We start from the raw sequence: 18,466 nt of genomic DNA, 5'->3' as shown, positions 1-18,466 counted from the left end.
TGCTGAGCTATGGCATCTGTTTCAACCTCTGTTTCACAAACAAAGACAATATGCAGATCAACAGCATGAAGTTCAACTTCAAATGGTCAGAAATGTCATGGAAGCTAGGTACAAAGATACTCAAGCAGATATCAAAGCCATTAAAGCTCATCTGCTTCAAACTACTGGCACTACTCCTCCTTCAATCATCTATGTTGAAAATCCTGATGATGTCAAAAAGTGGGAGAAAACTAAAGGGAAGAAGGGAAAAGAAGATGGTTTATACATGCCACCAGATCGAATGTCCAAACTTGTGGTAGAAATCCCAAGGCCAGATGGTTCCAAAAAGGTTGATGAGACTTAAAATGCATTTGTTGCATTAAAAGCAAAAATGAAAGGGTCTTAAAGGTTTGAGGAGGAGAAGAAAGTTTTGATGGAAAAAGAAGAGCAGGGTACTTCCGAACCTAAAAGAAGACAGCCTACCAGAAAAGTAAGTCAATGCAAAACCACACCTTCCAAAACCACCAAACAAACTCCTCAAATTCCTAAAAGTTCCTCTCATCAAACCTCCAAACCAACAGATGTTAAAACTCATGTTGTATCAATAGTTGTTGGTACTTCAGTTGTTTCAACAGATGTTATCTCAACAACTGCCATCACTACTACATTAACCCACACTTAATCCACTGTCATACCAAAAACAATATCACTACCACAAAAACCAGCTACCAAAAAGCAGAAGACAACAGTTGACACATCAACTGTTGTAGTGACCACAGTGGTTGAAAAACCAGTTGTTTCAACAGCTGTTAATCAGATACCAACTACTTCAATCTCTGCCACTGAAACCATAAATACACCACCAACTTCTCCAAAGCACAAAAGGAGAAAGATAACAAACATTGTACTGGAAGATGACACTTCCCCAACTCTAACATCTACACAACCACTGTCCCTTGTCACCAATCCAAACCCTGTTCCATTAACTTCAGTTCAACTCTTCAATCAAAACACTGTCATTGACCCTGCAGGAGTACAATATCCTCTAGATCTTCCAACAGTCAGGGAGGAAATCAAATCCTTCTACTCTGAAAATGATCCTGAAAAGAGGAAACTCCCATCTGTTCAAGGTTATCCTTTTCCAAGAAATATAGAAGAATATCTCAAAATAAAGGCCCAACAAGCAGAGGATATATCTAAAAGAGATACAGAGGGAAAGTCTGACAAAGAGATTCAATGAAATTATCAATACCTGCTCAGCAAAGTTAGAACTTTAGAGCAGTTCTCAAAACTCTTTTGTCAGAAATTATCAGAAAAAGATGATGAAAGCATGAGAAATTACTTTCTTGAATACATAATAGCATACAAGAAGTACAGGGCAGAAAAGTATCAATACAAAGAATGGACCATCAGTGAACTGCAAGAGGAGATAGCCAGAATTCAAAAGATGATTCAAGACAAGGTAAAGCAAACTCCTCCGGTTTGGGCTAATTACAAGAAAAATGTACCAGAAAGGACCTTGAAACTGAAAAGAATGAAAGAAGAGTTGATAACTGCTGATTATGGGTCAAGGAACCAGGTTACAAGGTGGAGAGAAGAAAAGGTGTTTGCTACCTACAAAAAGTTGGAAGAGTTAAGGAAGAGATATCCCACTGCTCCTAAAAAGCCTGATTATCCGAAAGCAGTGGTTCCGGTCAAACAACAAAAATTGCCAATCAGGAGACCCACTGCTCCACATGCTAGCATCCTTTATCAAAAAAGGAAAGAAAAGCAGATGGATGAATTAACAAAAGAAGACAAGGCTCAAGAAGATTACATCATCAAAATGGTTTTTCAGACATTTACGGAAGAAAAACAAGACTCAACACAATCTAAACTATAAGTTTTATACTCTAAACTTTAAGTATTTACTGACTGACTTAATTATTTATTTTATTCATAAGTCTATATAAATATAACTATAATCATCGTTTATATTTGTTATGCATGGTTTTCTAAGAAACTACCTGTGTTTGCACAATCTAAACTTTAAGTTTGTCAGACATCTTTTAGACATCTTTTATTAACTTTGTTAAATATCTTTTATATTTACTTATAGTTGTCTTTTAGCTATAATAAATAACAAGTTTTGGTACAATATCTATACATATATCTATATGTTCTGTCAATATGTGTTATGCATGGTTTTCTAAGAAACGACACGTATTTGCACACGGGTCTTACCGCTAGTATATATATAATAAAGTAAACCTATAAGGGACATTTGTCAATCATTGGAACTATTTATTTTTTGTTTTCCCGCCTCTCTCTCATACTTATCTATATCCTACTTATTTTAAATATTTATTTATTATAATTCATTTCTTTTTGTGTTGCACTAATCACACCGGATATTATTGAAAAAATAAGATTATTCTTATCCATATTTTCAATTTAAAAACACTTTTAAGTTTAAAGATATTGATAAGAGTCTTGATTCACGACATAAGGTAAAGTTACTAATTAGTTTGTTGAAGAAATAAATTAACATCCAATAATAATTATTACTGAGCATCAATTTTTAGTCACAAGATTTGCATATTTTCAAATTTTATCCATCGTTTTAGTTTTAAAAAAAAAGTTCGTCATCTTTATTTTAGTTTTGAAACGAATAATATGTTACTTTACCTCTATAAATGTTTAAAGATATATAAAAATAAGCTATTAACTTCACATAAAATTATCTTCAAATTATATAAATAAATATTAATATATTCGATTTTTCATTATTCTCCACCGGCTTTTTCAGTTCCTCTCATTCTCACTTATTTACAAGACATATATTATTCCTACATATTTTTTGTATCATTTTAGCTAAGAAACTTCTAAATGATCATGCATCTCTTTATTTATCCATATTGAATTAGTTAAGATATTAGTTGGTATATAATATATCCATATAGTAAATACAAATGGATCGTTTTGTCATATACTAGAATCAATAAAAATTGTTTGGTATAACGGGTCATTTATTAATATTAATTTAAATGATTATTACTATATAGTTATATTAATTTCAATGATTATTATTATATAATTGTATATTTTCTTTTTTCGTTTATCAGTTATTTATTCAATATTTCTTTTTTAATTATTTTTTTTCTGCTTGCTAATGTAACTATTTAATTTAATTTTTGATTGATTTAACATTGTGCAACACACACGTTTCTAATCTATTAATAAATAAAAAAACAAAGTAAAATGTTATAACTTATCTAATACACAAGTTTCTAACATAATAATAAATAAATAAACAAAGTAAATTGTTATAAAAATTATATAGTACGTCAATTTTTTTTCAAAAACATATATTGACTTCTTTTTGGTTTATCTATTATTTATTTAATATTTCTTGTTTTGGTTATTTCTTTTGTTTTTTTTTTTTTGCTTACTAATATAACTATTTAATATTTGATTGATTCAACTATGTGTAACACACAACTTTCTAATCTATTAATAAATAAATAAAATGTTATTATTTATGTAATACCCAAGTTTCCAACATAATAAAAAAACAAAGCAAAATGTTATAAAAAAGTATATAGTACATCAAAGTTCAATTTTTCAAAAACATATATTGACGATTGTGTGTGTTAACTGATTATATTAAGCAGTGTAATACATGTGTTTGTTCAATCTGTGTAATACACGGGTTTTTAAAGATGTAACCTTTTATTACTTAGTATATAAAAGTACTAGGTTATAACCCCGTGTATTTCACGAGGTTGAATAAATAAATTTTATATACTAAATAATAAAACAACATATCTTTAAAAACCTTATTTACTGTACGGGTTGAATAAATATATTTTTATATATTAAATAATAAAAACTTATATCTATAAGAACCATATTGTACAGGTTGAATAAATGTAATTTTATATACCAAATAAAAAAGTTATATCTTTAAAACCACGGATATTACACGAGTTGAACAAATGTAATATTATTTATCAAATAATAAAATAATACATCTTTAAAAAACCTCATTTATTACACGGGTTGAATAAATGTAATTTTATATACCAAATAATAAAAAAATTACATCTTTAAGAATATGCGCATTACACGGTTTTAATAAATGTAATTTTCCGTACTAAATAATAAAAAATATATATCCTTAAAAAAACCTCGTGTATTGTGCGAATTGAATAAATCTAATTTTATATATCAAATAATAAAAAGTTATATTTTAAAAAATCTCATGTATTACATGGGTCGAGTAAATGTAATTTTGTATAGTGAAAATAAAAATATTTAATATATTAATACAAAGTTTGTTTTTCGTGATAAAAATAGATTATTCTGTGTTCCAAAATTTGTTAATGAAGTCTCACTAAATTTAACCCTTTATTTAAAACTCCGTAAGTGTATAAATGATAAATAATATTAGTTAATTTTATTTTAAGTTTCGTAAAATCTATTTGATACCAAACTAAAAAATACGTTCAAATATAATTAATTCAAATAAATAATATTATAAATGAGATGGAGATTAAACTAAATAATAATTATCCATAAGATATTAAACTAATAATATTTAGTAGGAGAGTTATTATAATATAAGATGTTAAACTAAATAATATTTAGTAAAAGGGTTATCTATAATTAATTAGAAGAGATTAAACTAAAATAATAATTATCTATAAGAGATCGCCAAATATGATGACAAGTATCCTTAAAGTGGTTTTTTTTATTATATAGTATAAATATATATTCAGCCCGTGTGATACACGGAGTTCTAACCTAGTATATATATATATATATATATATGTATGTATATGTATATATATATAGGTATATGTGTATATATATATGTATATGTATATATATATATATATAGGGAGTCGCTAAAATGAAAATCACCCCCCGTTGTAAGAACCATGAGAACCACTCTCCACCAATCATATTCTGCCAACCAAAAGGGTAGTTTGGTCATTTACCCCAAATGTCTCATATCTCACTCTCTCTTCATTAATGATAGCAGACTATTACATTTAATCTTTTCTCTCTCTTCTATTTCTCTTTCATCTATGTCATAAATTCAAATCCATTTATTTTCATCTCTCTCATTGAGAGACACCTGCAACCCATTTGAAGCCCCATTCAAATCCATTCATTTTCATCTCTCTGCACTCCCCTTCCTTCCCCTCATCCGATCAAGCTCCTCCGGTGACTGGAGCTCCGACCAATTCCCAACTCACTCACACACACCTCTTAACCTACAAACCCTTCTTCCCTCTTTGTATCATCCTGCACACCCTCATGTCTGTGGTGGCTGGTGGGTGACGTCGAAGCGGCGGCGGGGCGGAATAACACGTCGAAGCAGCGGCGGCGGCGCAGTGGGGAACTCAATGACGATTCAAACTCACTACAACCGGCAACAAAACACCGATAAAACTCACCTGTAGAGTCAAATTAGACGAAATCAAGCCAAATCAGCTTAAATCTATGCAAACTTCGCATCAACCCTAGGCAAATTGTGGCGTATGTATAGTTCAACTTCAGGAGGAGCTGGTGTTCCATGTGCGTGTATGGTGTGAGATGAGTTCTTTCTGGTACAGAAAGGGCAAAAAAAAGGAATAATGAGTTTCAGGGGAATGAATAATAATGTGAGAGTTAAATACGTGGCAAAGCATAAGGTGAGTTGTTAAGATTCATGGATTTAATTTTTTATTTGAGGTAGCAAATCGCATCAAATTTGATTAAAGTTCAAAAAATGAAATATCATATGTTTTTTGGATTCCTTTTTGTTGCTAAATCTTGAATGGTGAAGGAGGGATCGGATTCATAGTCGTTCGGGCCAGCAATGGTGAAAAAAAGATGACGATGGTAACTAGCTTGGCAGCGGTTGATGGCTCGGTTCGAGGATTATCGGTGGTGGTTCCGACGGCAGCGGCGGACCGTCGGGACTCTACTTGTTCCCTCTTTTTAGATTTTTCCACTGATGATTTTGGTTTCGGTCGGTTAGGGTTTTTTACGTCAGCTGACGTCACTCCGGCGGATTTGTCGACTTCAATTTGGTTCATGGCGCATCACTTGCGGTGTATTTACATTTATTCAGGAAGATTATTTATTTATTGAGCTTCCATAGTAATATTGATGAACTGTCAACCATTTTTCTCAGTGTAAAAAGTTGAGTTGGTAGAACGTAGTAGGTAGAATGCAGTGGCGAAGCTTGTTTTTTGTAGTGTAAAAAGTTGAGTTTGTATAATGTAGTGTAAAAACGTAAAACGTAAAAGGTAAAACGTAAAAACGTAAAACATAAAAACGTAAAACGTAACAGGTAAAACGTAGAAACGTAGAAACGTAAAACGTAAAAAAGTAAAATGCAAAATGTAAAAACGTAAAAACGTAAAAACGTAAAACGTAAAAACGAAAAACGTAAAACATAAAAACGTAAAAACGGAAAACGTAAAACTAAAAAACGTAAAACGTAAAACTTAAAACGTAAAATGTAAAACGAAAACGTAAAACGTAAAAATTTGAGGTAAAAACTTTTATCTTGTAAACCGTAAACTTTTTTTTGAAAAAAAAAAACGGGTTGTAAAATACGTGGTGTAAAAAACTGGGCGTAAAAAAAATTGGGCGTAGATGGGGCGTAAAAAGGGCGCGCAAAAAACGGTGCGCAAAAAATAAATTGTTTTGTTTTAAATCTGGATTTAAAATGGGTTTTAATAAAAAATTGTTAAAAAAACCAACTATTATAATAATACAAAAAAGTAATAAAAAATAATAAAGATAAAAAGAAAAAAAAGTAATTTTACTAAACTTCCCTTTTGCATTAAAATATTAAAAACATAATAAGACTAAAGGTATTTAATATTAATTTTAACTACTTTTAATCACATCCATCCATCTTTTAGATCTATTGGCTAGAAAGTGGTTCTCTCGGTTTCTTACAACTGAAGGTGGTTTTCATTTTAGCGGTCCCCAATATATATATATATATATATATATATATATATATATATATATATATATATAGAGAGAGAGAGAGAGAGAGAGTAGGGTTCCTGCGGAAAGTGTGTTTTTCCTAGAAAGTCTAGGAAGCAATAAGAACACGACATGTAGCATTGAAGGATTTTAACTAAAAGGGCAATTGTGTAATTTGAATATTATTTTAATTATGGATTATTTTATTAGGATAACTAACTAACTAGAAAATTATGGAAACTAAATATTCCATTTAAATCAAATTGATAGTCTCAATTTAAATCGTACAAGACACTGTGTTTCTTGACAATGTGTTTTAACAGCAAGCAGATTTCTTAACGCTGTGTTTTAACAGCAAGCAGATTTCTTGACACTATGTTTTAACAACAAGCAGATTGCTAGAGGATTCTTGACACTGTGTTTTAACAGCAAGCAAATTGCTGGAGGATTCTTAACACTGCGTTTTAACAGCAAGCAGATTTCTTGACATTGTGTTTTAACAGCAAGCAAATTTCCTTGATACTGTGTTTTAACAGCAAGCAGATTTCTTGACGCTGTGTTTTAACAGCAAGGCCCTGTCACATGATCCTTGGAAAAAACACATGTACCACATACCTACACTCAAAAATGTAGATAAACCAAAATCAAATACATGTTTTTTTAATGTGTAAACTAATTTAATACGAAAAAAGTGGTGTATGAAAATAACTTACATCTCCTTATCTAGCTGTAAATGTGCTCTCAAATGTTTCCCTGAATTAACAGTCTTTCGGTTAATATTAGGACAGCAGTTTGAATATCTTGCGTAGATAGTGTTCTTCTTTGGTTCGATTAGGGAGAGAGAGAGAAAGAGGGGAAATCCCATGATTTTAGGGATTGGTTATTGATATGGCAGTTTCTTGACTGATTTAAAACACTTTCAATTACCAAAATACCCTCACTATATTAAAAGTCTCTAATTATATAACTCAGATATTACGAAAATGCCATCCATTTGATCTAAGCCATTAAAAACACCAATCGGAGGGCCCAGATCGCTTCCTAGACTTTCTAGGAAAAACACAATTTCCGCAGAACTCCTACTATATATATATATATATATATATATATATATATATATATATATATATGTTACACTAAAGATATGTTGATTAAAAAAGTTGTATTATTTATCAAAATCAATTGAAATACCCATTAAAATTTTATATCACTCAACCTGACCGGACCTAAAAATATTATCAAATAACAATAGATAATTGACATCTAAAAATTTCTACTTCTGGGTCTGCCACTAGTGATATCTGCATAGACATCTTTACACAGCTCGATCTGGGTCGAAAAATATTATTACATAGCGCTACATAAATGACACCTAAGAATTTCTACTCCTGGTTCACCAATAGTGATATCTACATTGACATCTTTAACGTCATTGTTTTTAGTCATGTATAAGAAACAAACTATGAATGAAGAGTTAAATCTAATCTTACTTAAAACTATGATACTTAAGATCCATGCAGATCAATATCGGTGAACCAGGAGTAAAAATTCTTAGGTGTCGTTTGTGTAGTGCTATGTAATGATATTTTTGTCCTAGATCGAGTTGAGTAAAAATTTCATTGGTATTTCAGTGGATTTTGATAAATAATATAACTTTTTTATAAAAATGTATTTAGTGATTGTTGGTTTTTCAGTGGAGGATTTTGATAAATAATATAACTTTTTTTATTAAAATGTATTTAGTGATAATTGGTGTTTCTAGTGTATTATGATAAATAATATAACTTTTTTTATTAAAATATATTTCAGGAATCATATATATATATATATAGGGTTAGGTTAACGTACAAATGCCCTTATCGTACATTACGTACGCTACAATCTCAGCCGTCCGATCATCTTCACGCATTGAATTCGCATGTTGTTTTTTTTAACAATTTCGCATGTTGGTTTTTTAACATGCGATTTCATCAAAATTACCACATGCGAAATTGTTACAAAAAAAAACAACATGCTATTTCATCAAAATTACTACATGCGAAATTGGTACAAAAAAACATGCGAATTCATCAAAAATTATCACATGCGAAATTGTTATAAAAAAACAACATGCTATTTCATTAAAACGAGTTATCGCCTACCCGCGCGTTGCGGCGTGACGCTGTTTATGAATGTATTTGGCATCACTATATCAAACGCGAAAAATCTTATGTTTTTCTAACGCCTACTAAATCATTTTACTTGGAAAGATTCTTTTCATTTTTAGAAGAAAACGTAATGTCATTAATGTACTAACCAAGTATTTTTATAAGTGAAGAAAAATTATAGATAATAATGTAAAATATAAAGTTTGTCATATATATCATCTAAAAAGATTAGCATATGTATTATCAATTTTGCCTCCTACACTATATGTATAAGCCAACAATGCAGGCAATATATTTGACCGTTATCCACACCCTAAAAATTTTGCCTCCTACACTATATGTATAAGCCAACATTGTAGGCAATATATTTGACCGTTATCCACACCGTAATATCCGCTATGCTACCGTTAGTCTATCGATTGCAACCTTGAAGTTTGCCGGAAACCGGTTGGCTGCCACGAAGGTTGCCATATACTGTGTGTACATTAGCATTGTAGTTGTGCGTTATTGTTGTTGCCCTAAGTTCTTTAACGTTGTAACCTTGTTACCCCTACCGTTGGCGGGATGATTTTGATCAACACACAACTTTTCTTGCTTGAATTTGAACGGAGTAAACATATACTTTTGGAAAGAAGAAAATGAATATCTTTAAAGCCAAAAAATAACAGACTTCGATTACACCGGATTTATTCAAAACATGTGTCAATTAATGTGGTGTAAGTGGGAGTCTTGTATATTTAGTGTCATAATGTTTGGGGACCAGTTACTTGCGAACCATTTGGTGAATGAAATGGCAGTTTTTTGTTAAAAAAAACATTCAGTTTTGCCTGGTTGAATTTGAAGCCACATTTGATTTCCTGTTTTGAGATCTAAGGATAGACACATCTCGTACCCGATATTGATATCATCTACTTATTTTGATTCTCGCTCAAATCGTATCTAAGTCTGCGACTACGTACTATATAAATGCCGGAGTTTGTTTGACTGTTTACATTCCTCGGTTGATAAAAAATCACTTCTTCATTTGATGTCCACAATCCACACCATTGTTAGACTAATTCTTTGAACACAACACATTAATCAAACCATGAATCCATCTTGAATAGTTGAATCTGGGTAACATAATAGTGGTAAATGAGCCCACCGATTTTCAACAATCCCTCAAAATATAACAAATAATGTATCCTGGTGATATTGTGATTTCGTTTTTAGTGTCCATGAATCCACTGACTTCATCATCAAATCGGGTCAAAACCAAAACATTTACTCACCTTGGATAAATTTGCATTTAACCTCGAGCAAAAGCAAAATAAAATCATTTACCATTCACGTTCATCCTACTCGACCTTTATCCTTAGATTTGCAACTTCATCCTATATACTTACATAGCCAAATTAACAAACAAAATTAAACTTACAAATCGAACGTCTTAGGCATCAAAACAAAATTAGAAAAACCAAATTTGGTGTTTGAGATTGAAGTTTGTTACCGCAATGATAATATTAGCATGAGTGACTGTGTCGGTGGCGTAACAATGTTGAGGTTTATAAAGGGTGTGAAACGGTGGCATATGACGCCATGGTGACGTCGGTTGGAGAGGACGCTTCGGAGTACAAAGTTACGACGGTTCTTGAATATTTGCGACCGTTTATCATTGTATGTACTTCGATCAGAGATTCGAGTTTAAAATATTATTGTTTTTTTTCACCGGACTGTCACCGATTTAACTTCATCGGGCTATCATCATCGTAGAACACTGAATCTTCAAAACAAAATTTGATGTTTCGTGTTAATGAAATCGGTTGATGGTTTCTTGTTGATGAAATCTGATATTTCTTAGTTACAGCGATTTGAGATCAAATGGATCCTTTTATGTTAAAGAGAGAATCTGAAAGGTTTGATGAAATCTGGGTTAAAGTTTCAGAGAGAAGGAAAACAAAAATCTGTTTTTTTTAATATAAAAAGAAAAAAGAGACACACTAATGCACTATACCGTATATTTGATAACCGTTCACATGTTTCCACGTGCAATCTTAGTTATTTTTTTTTTCCTTTCAAAAAAAAAATAACTAAGATTGCACGTGGAAACATGTGAACGGTTATCAAATATACGGTATTCAATATTAAGTTGCTTTTTTAACATAGATAAATGGACCGAAACGACATCCTTTTTAAACGGACGCGAGTTCAACTATATTTTGTTTTTAACCGACGCGAGTTGGTTTTTGTATAAGTATATAATTATCAAATGCGAAATTGGTACAAAAAAACAACATGCGAATTCATCAGAAATTATCACATGCGAAATTGTTATAAAAAAACAACATGCGATTTTAAAATGCGGGAAGATGATCTGACGGCTGAGATTTAAGCGTGCGTAATGTACGATAAAAAATATTGTACAATAACTTTACCTATATATATATATATATATAGAAAGTATAATGTACTTCAAGGCTTAACCTACATTAACATACATGACAAAAAAATATAACGTGCGTTATTATCATAGAACGTGCGTGATTATAGTCCCATGCGTGATTATGTGGTCCCATGCGTGATTATACCCCTGATCCAACGGTTACCATTGTCTCATACGTAATGTATGATAAGGCTTTTTGTATGTTAACCTTACTCTATATATAGGGGATGGTTCAAATGAAAACCACTTTTAACGCGAAAACTCGAAAACTAACTAAAAAAAGCCTAAAAAACACACAAAAAATTTTTTTTTTTTTTTTTTCAATTTTTTTAATAAAAATCGCTAGTTTTTATATATAAAAAAAAACTTTTTTTCAAAAAAAAAAAAAAAAAAAAAAAAATTTGTGTAGTGCACATGTGTAATAATACACATGTGTAGTACACAGACACATGTGCAGTATTACACATGTGCACTACACAAAAAAATTTTTTTTTTTTTTTTTTTTGAAATTTTTTTTTTTTTTAATAAAAAAACCTGCGAAAATTTGATTGAAAAAAAAATTTTTAAAAAAAAAATTTTTTTGCATGTTTTTTTGGCTTTTTTTAATTAGTTTTCGAGTTTTCGCGTTAACTAGTGGTTTTCATTTGAACCTTCCCCTATATATATATATATATATATATATATATATATATATATATATATATATCTATACTGTATTAATAAGCATATTAGAAGGACTTCTTAAGGTCATTTAAATTTCATTAAAACACCTCTAAAGCATAATGTACAAGTCTTTTAAGCACCATAAAACATCACTTTCCACTTATACCCTTACCTCACTCAAGCCTTTTAAGTACACTAAAACATTTCACACGGATCACAATCTCTGCCGTTGATTTTGATACATGGATTATAATCTGGACCATTCATTTTGAAAACCTTGTCCATTGTGAAAGATAATCAGAGGAGAGAGAAAACACAAATCAAAGATGGATCTGTACTCACCACTCCTTTCCTTTCGCTCTCTCTCTCTCTCTCTCTCTCTCTCTCTCTCTCTCTCAAAGATTAAGATTTTAGATCTGGATCTGGTCTATTCACCGTAAGCTATTGTTCCCGAGGATCTGGACACCTTCCCTAAGATGGTTGAAGATGGATCCCTAGCCGTCGCATCTGGTGAAGACGATGGTGGTTATTTTTTTATTTATTTTAAAGATTTGTTGATTTGAACAGGTTTTCACCACAGATCTTCTTTGGGTTTTTTTTTGTACAAATTATCCCTAAGATGGTTGAAGATGGATTCCCAAGCCCTAACAATGTCATAACCGGAGCTCATTGATCATGCCGATTTGGACTTTTTATTGGTATTCTTTAAGGTGTTTTTGTTTTGATTTATTAGGTGATTTCAACTATCTGTGATCTTATGCTTTAATTTCTCTTTTGTTGGTTTATCATTGATCATCCCATTTCTTTCTTCAGAACACAGAAGAGAGAGAGAGATATAGAAAGAGATATCTGGAGTTAGAGAGAGAAAAGAGGAGCTACAAGAGGAGAGAGAGAACGGTGATGCCAGCTGTTAGGGTTCCGGCCATGAAACCGACTTTTCATTTTCTGGTCTGGTGAATCAGGTAAAATTCTATACCTATGTTCTATTTTCTTAGTAAATCAATATCAATTAAGTCCTGATCCTTAACTTTGTGTTATTTATCCGGCGAAGCTAGGGTTTAGGCCACCTTTAACATTTTTTACTTTGTTAAAAACTTGTCATTTTCTGTGTTTTCATGGCGAATTTTGTTGTTATGTTAATGTTTGTTCTCGGTTGTTATTTAAATTTTGATGAACTTATGATGTGGTTGTGTTTAGGAGAGCAAATTCTTGAAGTTTTTAGGGTATATGCGGAACACATTATCATGGGTTATGGAAGCTGCTGCTATTATGGCGACTGCCATTGCAAATTGAGGAGTAAAAACTAAGAACCCTAATTTAATACATGATTTTCTTGAAATTAGCATTTTCTCCTCTGTAAAACTTTGATTGAATTCAAAATGTTATAGGGAAAGCCGCCTGACTGGCAGTCTTTTGTCGGTGTTATCACTTTGCTCATAATGAACTCCACATTTAGTTTCATTGAAGCAAAGAACGCTGGTAATGCAACAGCTCTCATGGCCAGTCTTGCCCCAGGTATCCTATACTTTGTTCTTCATAATGTAAAAATTGCAAACATGGTTAAATCGAGGCGATTGCGATTGCTACTAGGGTCCATATGTTCTTTTGGAGAGTTGCTTATCTTGTTGATAGCACAAATCAAGCTGGTCACTTTCAAAAACTAAACATGAAAAAATCAAACCAATTATTTTGTTTCATTGGTGTAGGTTTTGAATCTTGCACACAACAAATCAGACATAGAACACCAGTTCAAGGCGTCATTGATTAATCTGCAGACAGACCGCTGGTTAAGGTCACTTGCTGTAGCATACCAGGTGATCCATTCATGTTTTTTTCGTACATAAAAGCTTGCTTTTCTAATTTTCTTTTATGTGTTTTTAGGATTTGATGTTTGTTTGATCTTATTTATATCTTTTTTGTGAAAATAAAAAGTTCTAGAGGAGCATTAGAAGAGTCCTGGAGGACCGTGGCAGTTCATTGGGCTAATGCTGCTCTTTGATCCGCCACATCATGACAATGCTGCAACTACATGTTATGTGGTGTTCATCCACAAGTCAAAGGGGTCAGTGATGGGTATCCATTACGACACACAGGTGGATCTTTGAGTAATATGCTGCTAATAGATGAACTAAATGTGAATTATATGCAGTGTGTTGTATTTGAGTTCTTTTTATCTTAATGTGCAGGTCGTTTACAGAACCGATTTATTTGGGTATTGGGGACGGCATCAGTTACAGGATTCCTCCATCTTATGAAATGTTGGCTACTACATTAAACTTACCTAAAATGTCGGAGATTCAAGTGGATGAGTTGTATCTTAAAGGCACACTTGATTTGGGCTCATTAGCTTCGATGATGTCCACGGACAAGAAGTTTGGCCTAAGAAATAGAGTAGGGTTGGGTGAGCCTAAACCCCAGTATGAGTCTCTTCAGGCAAGATTAAAGGCCCAATCTATAAACAACTCTCCCCAGAAGTTCAGTCTTAAAGTCAGCGATATTGCATTTGAATCGTATTCTGTTCCAGAGAGAGCGGCTGATGGAATACGGCGTTCTTTCATGTCAGATAGTGGAACTCTGCAAGTTCACTATGTGATGGTGTTGGAGAAAGGTGACACATATGAGGTTTGTATTAACATCTTTAAACTGACTTATTTTTACGTGTGTAAATGACCAAACGGGTCAGATTTGGTTTTCCTGAAAGGCTGAAGCACTTTTAGGCGGAAAAACGGTTTTTCTATACAGTTGTTAGATAAAACATAACCAAATCAATTCATTTATAAGCAAGCTGATCAAAGTTGCCCTTTTTACTTATTTAGTACTTTAGGATTTTGTTGGCTGTTGTCACTTACATGCACGCTCCTTGAACTGTTTGAATTCCAGATTATTGAGCGTAGTTTGCCCAAGAAGCGTGTTATTGAGAAAGAAGAGATGGGAAAAATCGGTATATATTGGGTGAACATGGTCAGACAAGACATACCAAAACATCATAGGGAAATCAGCTTTCATAGATAGCAGTTAACAGATGCCAAGAGATTTGTAGAAAACTGTCAACGTGATGTCGGTGCATAAGTGCTGTTATGATTTTATTTTATTTTTTCTTGTTTACATGCTTAAGAAGTTCTGCTTTGTTCCAGGTAAAGATGAAGGTGAGTAGATCGCTTAAGTTGATGAGGGGCGCTTCAATTCGCACAAGGAAACTGGCAAGGGACATGCTGGTCTTTTGGAAGAGAATCGATAAAGAAATGGTAATATTTTTGTATTTTAAGTGTTGAGTGAAGTTGACAACACTAATGTTGTTCTTTCAGGCTGAAATAAGGAAAAAAGAATAAAAAGAAGCTGCAGAAGCTTTGAAACGTGAACAGGAGCTTCGGCGCAGTGAGCGAGCGAGCGCAGCAAGCGCAGCGGCAGCGGCGTGGCGAGCGCAGCCGCGACAAGCGTAGCGGGATGGTTAACAAAAATGGCAATATGCGTGTATGGGACTTGACTGCAAATTCGTGCAGCTGTGAGCTGGTATGTGATGATTTTTCGTCATTTTACTGTCATGTTTTAATTTCTGAAAAATTATGAGTATTTTTCTTGTTACATTTTTCAAGTGTATGCTTAGTGGTGTAAATTTCTCTCATGTATCAAACTTAACATGATACGTGGGCTTGGGTTTGGCTTAAACGGGATTGGGACCAAAAAAGCTTTATGTATAACCAAAAGCTGCATACTAGATCTTATGTACAACCAAAAAAGCTTTATGTATAACCAAAAGCTGCATGCTAGATCTTATGTACATGAAGTGCCGCCTCAAGGTCCTGAGGTGTTATTTTGATCAAATCATGCTTCATGCACATGTTTAAAATCAAGGGCGAATGAGAGTTTATATGGAAACCCAAGTAGTTTCAGTGCATTCAAATGATGTGGGTGTTTTTTTTTATTTTATTATTTTTTTTGCATTTTCTAATAAATTAGCTCGTTTATAATCTACCTTCAAGAAATTCATTTTGCCATTTTCTACTGTTAGTTTCCACAATTGTTTGTTGCTTGTAAATCATTAGTTTCATCATTTTGCAGATGCTATTTGTGATCTCAAAGCCAGATGTTTTCAAGTCCCCTGCTTCAGACATATACGTAATATTCGGCGAAGAAAAAATAGAGGATCTGAACTCACAGTTGCAGAGTTGCAGAGTCAGGCAGCAGAGCAATTCAAAGCACCTAACCTTAGCAATGTGATATCGACGCCTGAGTTTGGCTCAGGACGATGAGGATGTAGACGAGACCGGGGTGGAGCCCAAGGACATCGAGCTGGTCATGACTCAAGCCGGGGTCTCAAGACCAAAGGCGGTCAAGGCGTTAAAGGCTGCGGATGGTGACATTGTATCGGCCATTATGGAACTCACAACTTGAAAGTGATTGACTCGCTGTCGATTTGTTTTTGTTCCTGTAATGTTTGAGATTGTTTGATCATGTTGTTATCTACTGTGCATTGACAATTGGGTCTTTGCTGAATTTGAGGATTTGAGGAATGATAAAGGAAATGGTTTATTTGAGATGTGGTTGGGTGTTTGATATAGTTTTTGCATTTTTAAAATTATATTCTTAAATAAGTGTTTTGTGTTTTTAAAGTAAAATTTTTTTTTAACAGTCTCAAGTAAAATTTAAACAATTTTTGTTAAAGTTATGTAGTTTAAAAGACTTTGAATAAATTTTGGATGTCCATTCAGAAAATTTTAAGTAAAATCCAACAATCAATTTTTTTATTTATAATTTAAAAACTAATAATACTATATATAATACAAAATTATCGTGATAAAATGTTTATAATTATTATACGGCCTTATAATAAAATATGTAACTTGTAAATTTATAATGGAAGCATATATCGTAAATTTTAAATAACCAACTATTATTCAACAAAGCATTATCGTTTAAATTGTGGCTATTTCATGGAACAATGACAAAATTTAAAATTATAAAATTCAAATTTTATGAAATCTATATTTATACTATACGATCCGTTTACCGTGCGATACGGCGGGAAACATATCACTTAGGTCGGTGAATTTAGGGCTATGTACGGGGCGGTTCGGTTTTGAGGGAACCAAAACCAATTTCGCGTTGCAACAGAAAACACAACACTTGTTAGTAATTCTAACGGTGTGCATGAGAAGGTTCAGATCAGTTGGGTCATAACTAAAATCTAAATTTTCGGTTAAGGTACTTCAAAACCGGTCATAGGGATTTAAAACGTTTTATGGTTGTGCTTTTGTTGGCTTGACGCAGTTCGGTTTGTTTACATCCTTTTAAAACTCTTTAAATCCCTATGACCGGTTTTGAAGTACCTTAACCGAAAATTTAGATTTTAGTTATGACCCGACTGAACCGAACCTTCTCATGAACACCCTTAGAATTACTAACGAGTGTTGTGTTTTCTGTTGCATCGTGAATTTGGTTTTAGGTATGGCTCAAAATCGAGCCGCCCCGTATATAGCCCTAAACTCATCAATCTAAGTAATATGTTTCCCGCCGCATCGCGCGGGTAAACGACTAGTATATATATATATATATATAGGGGTAGGTTAACATACAAAAGGGCTTATCATACTTCACGTACGCTACGCTTCCAACCGTCCGATCAGGGGAATAATCACGCTTTGGACATGTAATCACGCATGGGGGCTAGTTTTTTTTGGGAAAATCACGCATGGAACCAAAAATAACGCACGTTATTTTGCTCAAGAATGTAATTACGCACGTTACATCCTTTGTCGCGTACGATAATGTAGGATAAGGCCTTTTATACATTATACTTATTCTATATATATATATGGGACCGCTAAAATGAAAACCACCTCCAGTTGTAAGAACCATGAGAACTACACCGTACGGGGCGAGTTGGACCAAAAATTTTTTTCCATAAACGTAGATGCGTGTATTATAAACACATTTGTAAAAAATAAAAAATAAAAAAAAATGTCGTGTGTGTAGTTTTGAGCACCACAATTCGTGTTTACGGGTACCGTAAACACAAACTTGTGGTGCTCAAAACTACACACACGACATTTTTTTTTTGGAGTTTTTTTACAAATGTGTTTATAATACACGCATCTACGTTTATAAAAAAAAATTGGTCCAACTCGCCCCGGATCAAAAAGTTCTCATGGTTCTTACTTACAACTGGAGGTGGTTTTTATTTTAGCGGTCCTATATATATATATATATATATATATATATATATATATATATATATATATATATATATATATATATATATATATATATATATATAGGGCGA

At 32.6% G+C, this 18,466-nt stretch overlaps 2 long non-coding RNA genes and 1 pseudogene across 2 annotated transcripts; all 3 read left to right on the top strand.

Annotated features, from left to right (window-relative positions):
- The first annotated feature begins 5,061 nt into the window (after positions 1-5,061).
- Positions 5,062-6,172, top strand: LOC110911610. Its single transcript, XR_002577173.2, has 2 exons — positions 5,062-5,660; positions 5,795-6,172. It is a non-coding gene; the product is annotated as an uncharacterized LOC110911610 (long non-coding RNA).
- A 6,334-nt stretch (positions 6,173-12,506) lies between these two features.
- On the top strand, positions 12,507-15,432 carry LOC110911611. The gene is made up of 9 exons (XR_002577174.2): positions 12,507-12,884; positions 13,000-13,148; positions 13,384-13,482; positions 13,575-13,701; positions 13,893-14,000; positions 14,119-14,279; positions 14,373-14,808; positions 15,067-15,243; positions 15,321-15,432. It is a non-coding gene; the product is annotated as an uncharacterized LOC110911611 (long non-coding RNA).
- Positions 15,433-15,630: 198 nt separating this feature from the next.
- On the top strand, positions 15,631-16,740 carry LOC110913697 (annotated as a pseudogene).
- The last annotated feature ends 1,726 nt before the right edge of the window (positions 16,741-18,466 follow it).

This window comes from Helianthus annuus, chromosome 15, assembly GCF_002127325.2.
Source record: "Helianthus annuus cultivar XRQ/B chromosome 15, HanXRQr2.0-SUNRISE, whole genome shotgun sequence".
NCBI classification, from domain to species: domain Eukaryota; kingdom Viridiplantae; phylum Streptophyta; class Magnoliopsida; order Asterales; family Asteraceae; genus Helianthus; species Helianthus annuus.
This window is presented reverse-complemented; position numbering and strand designations above follow the sequence as displayed.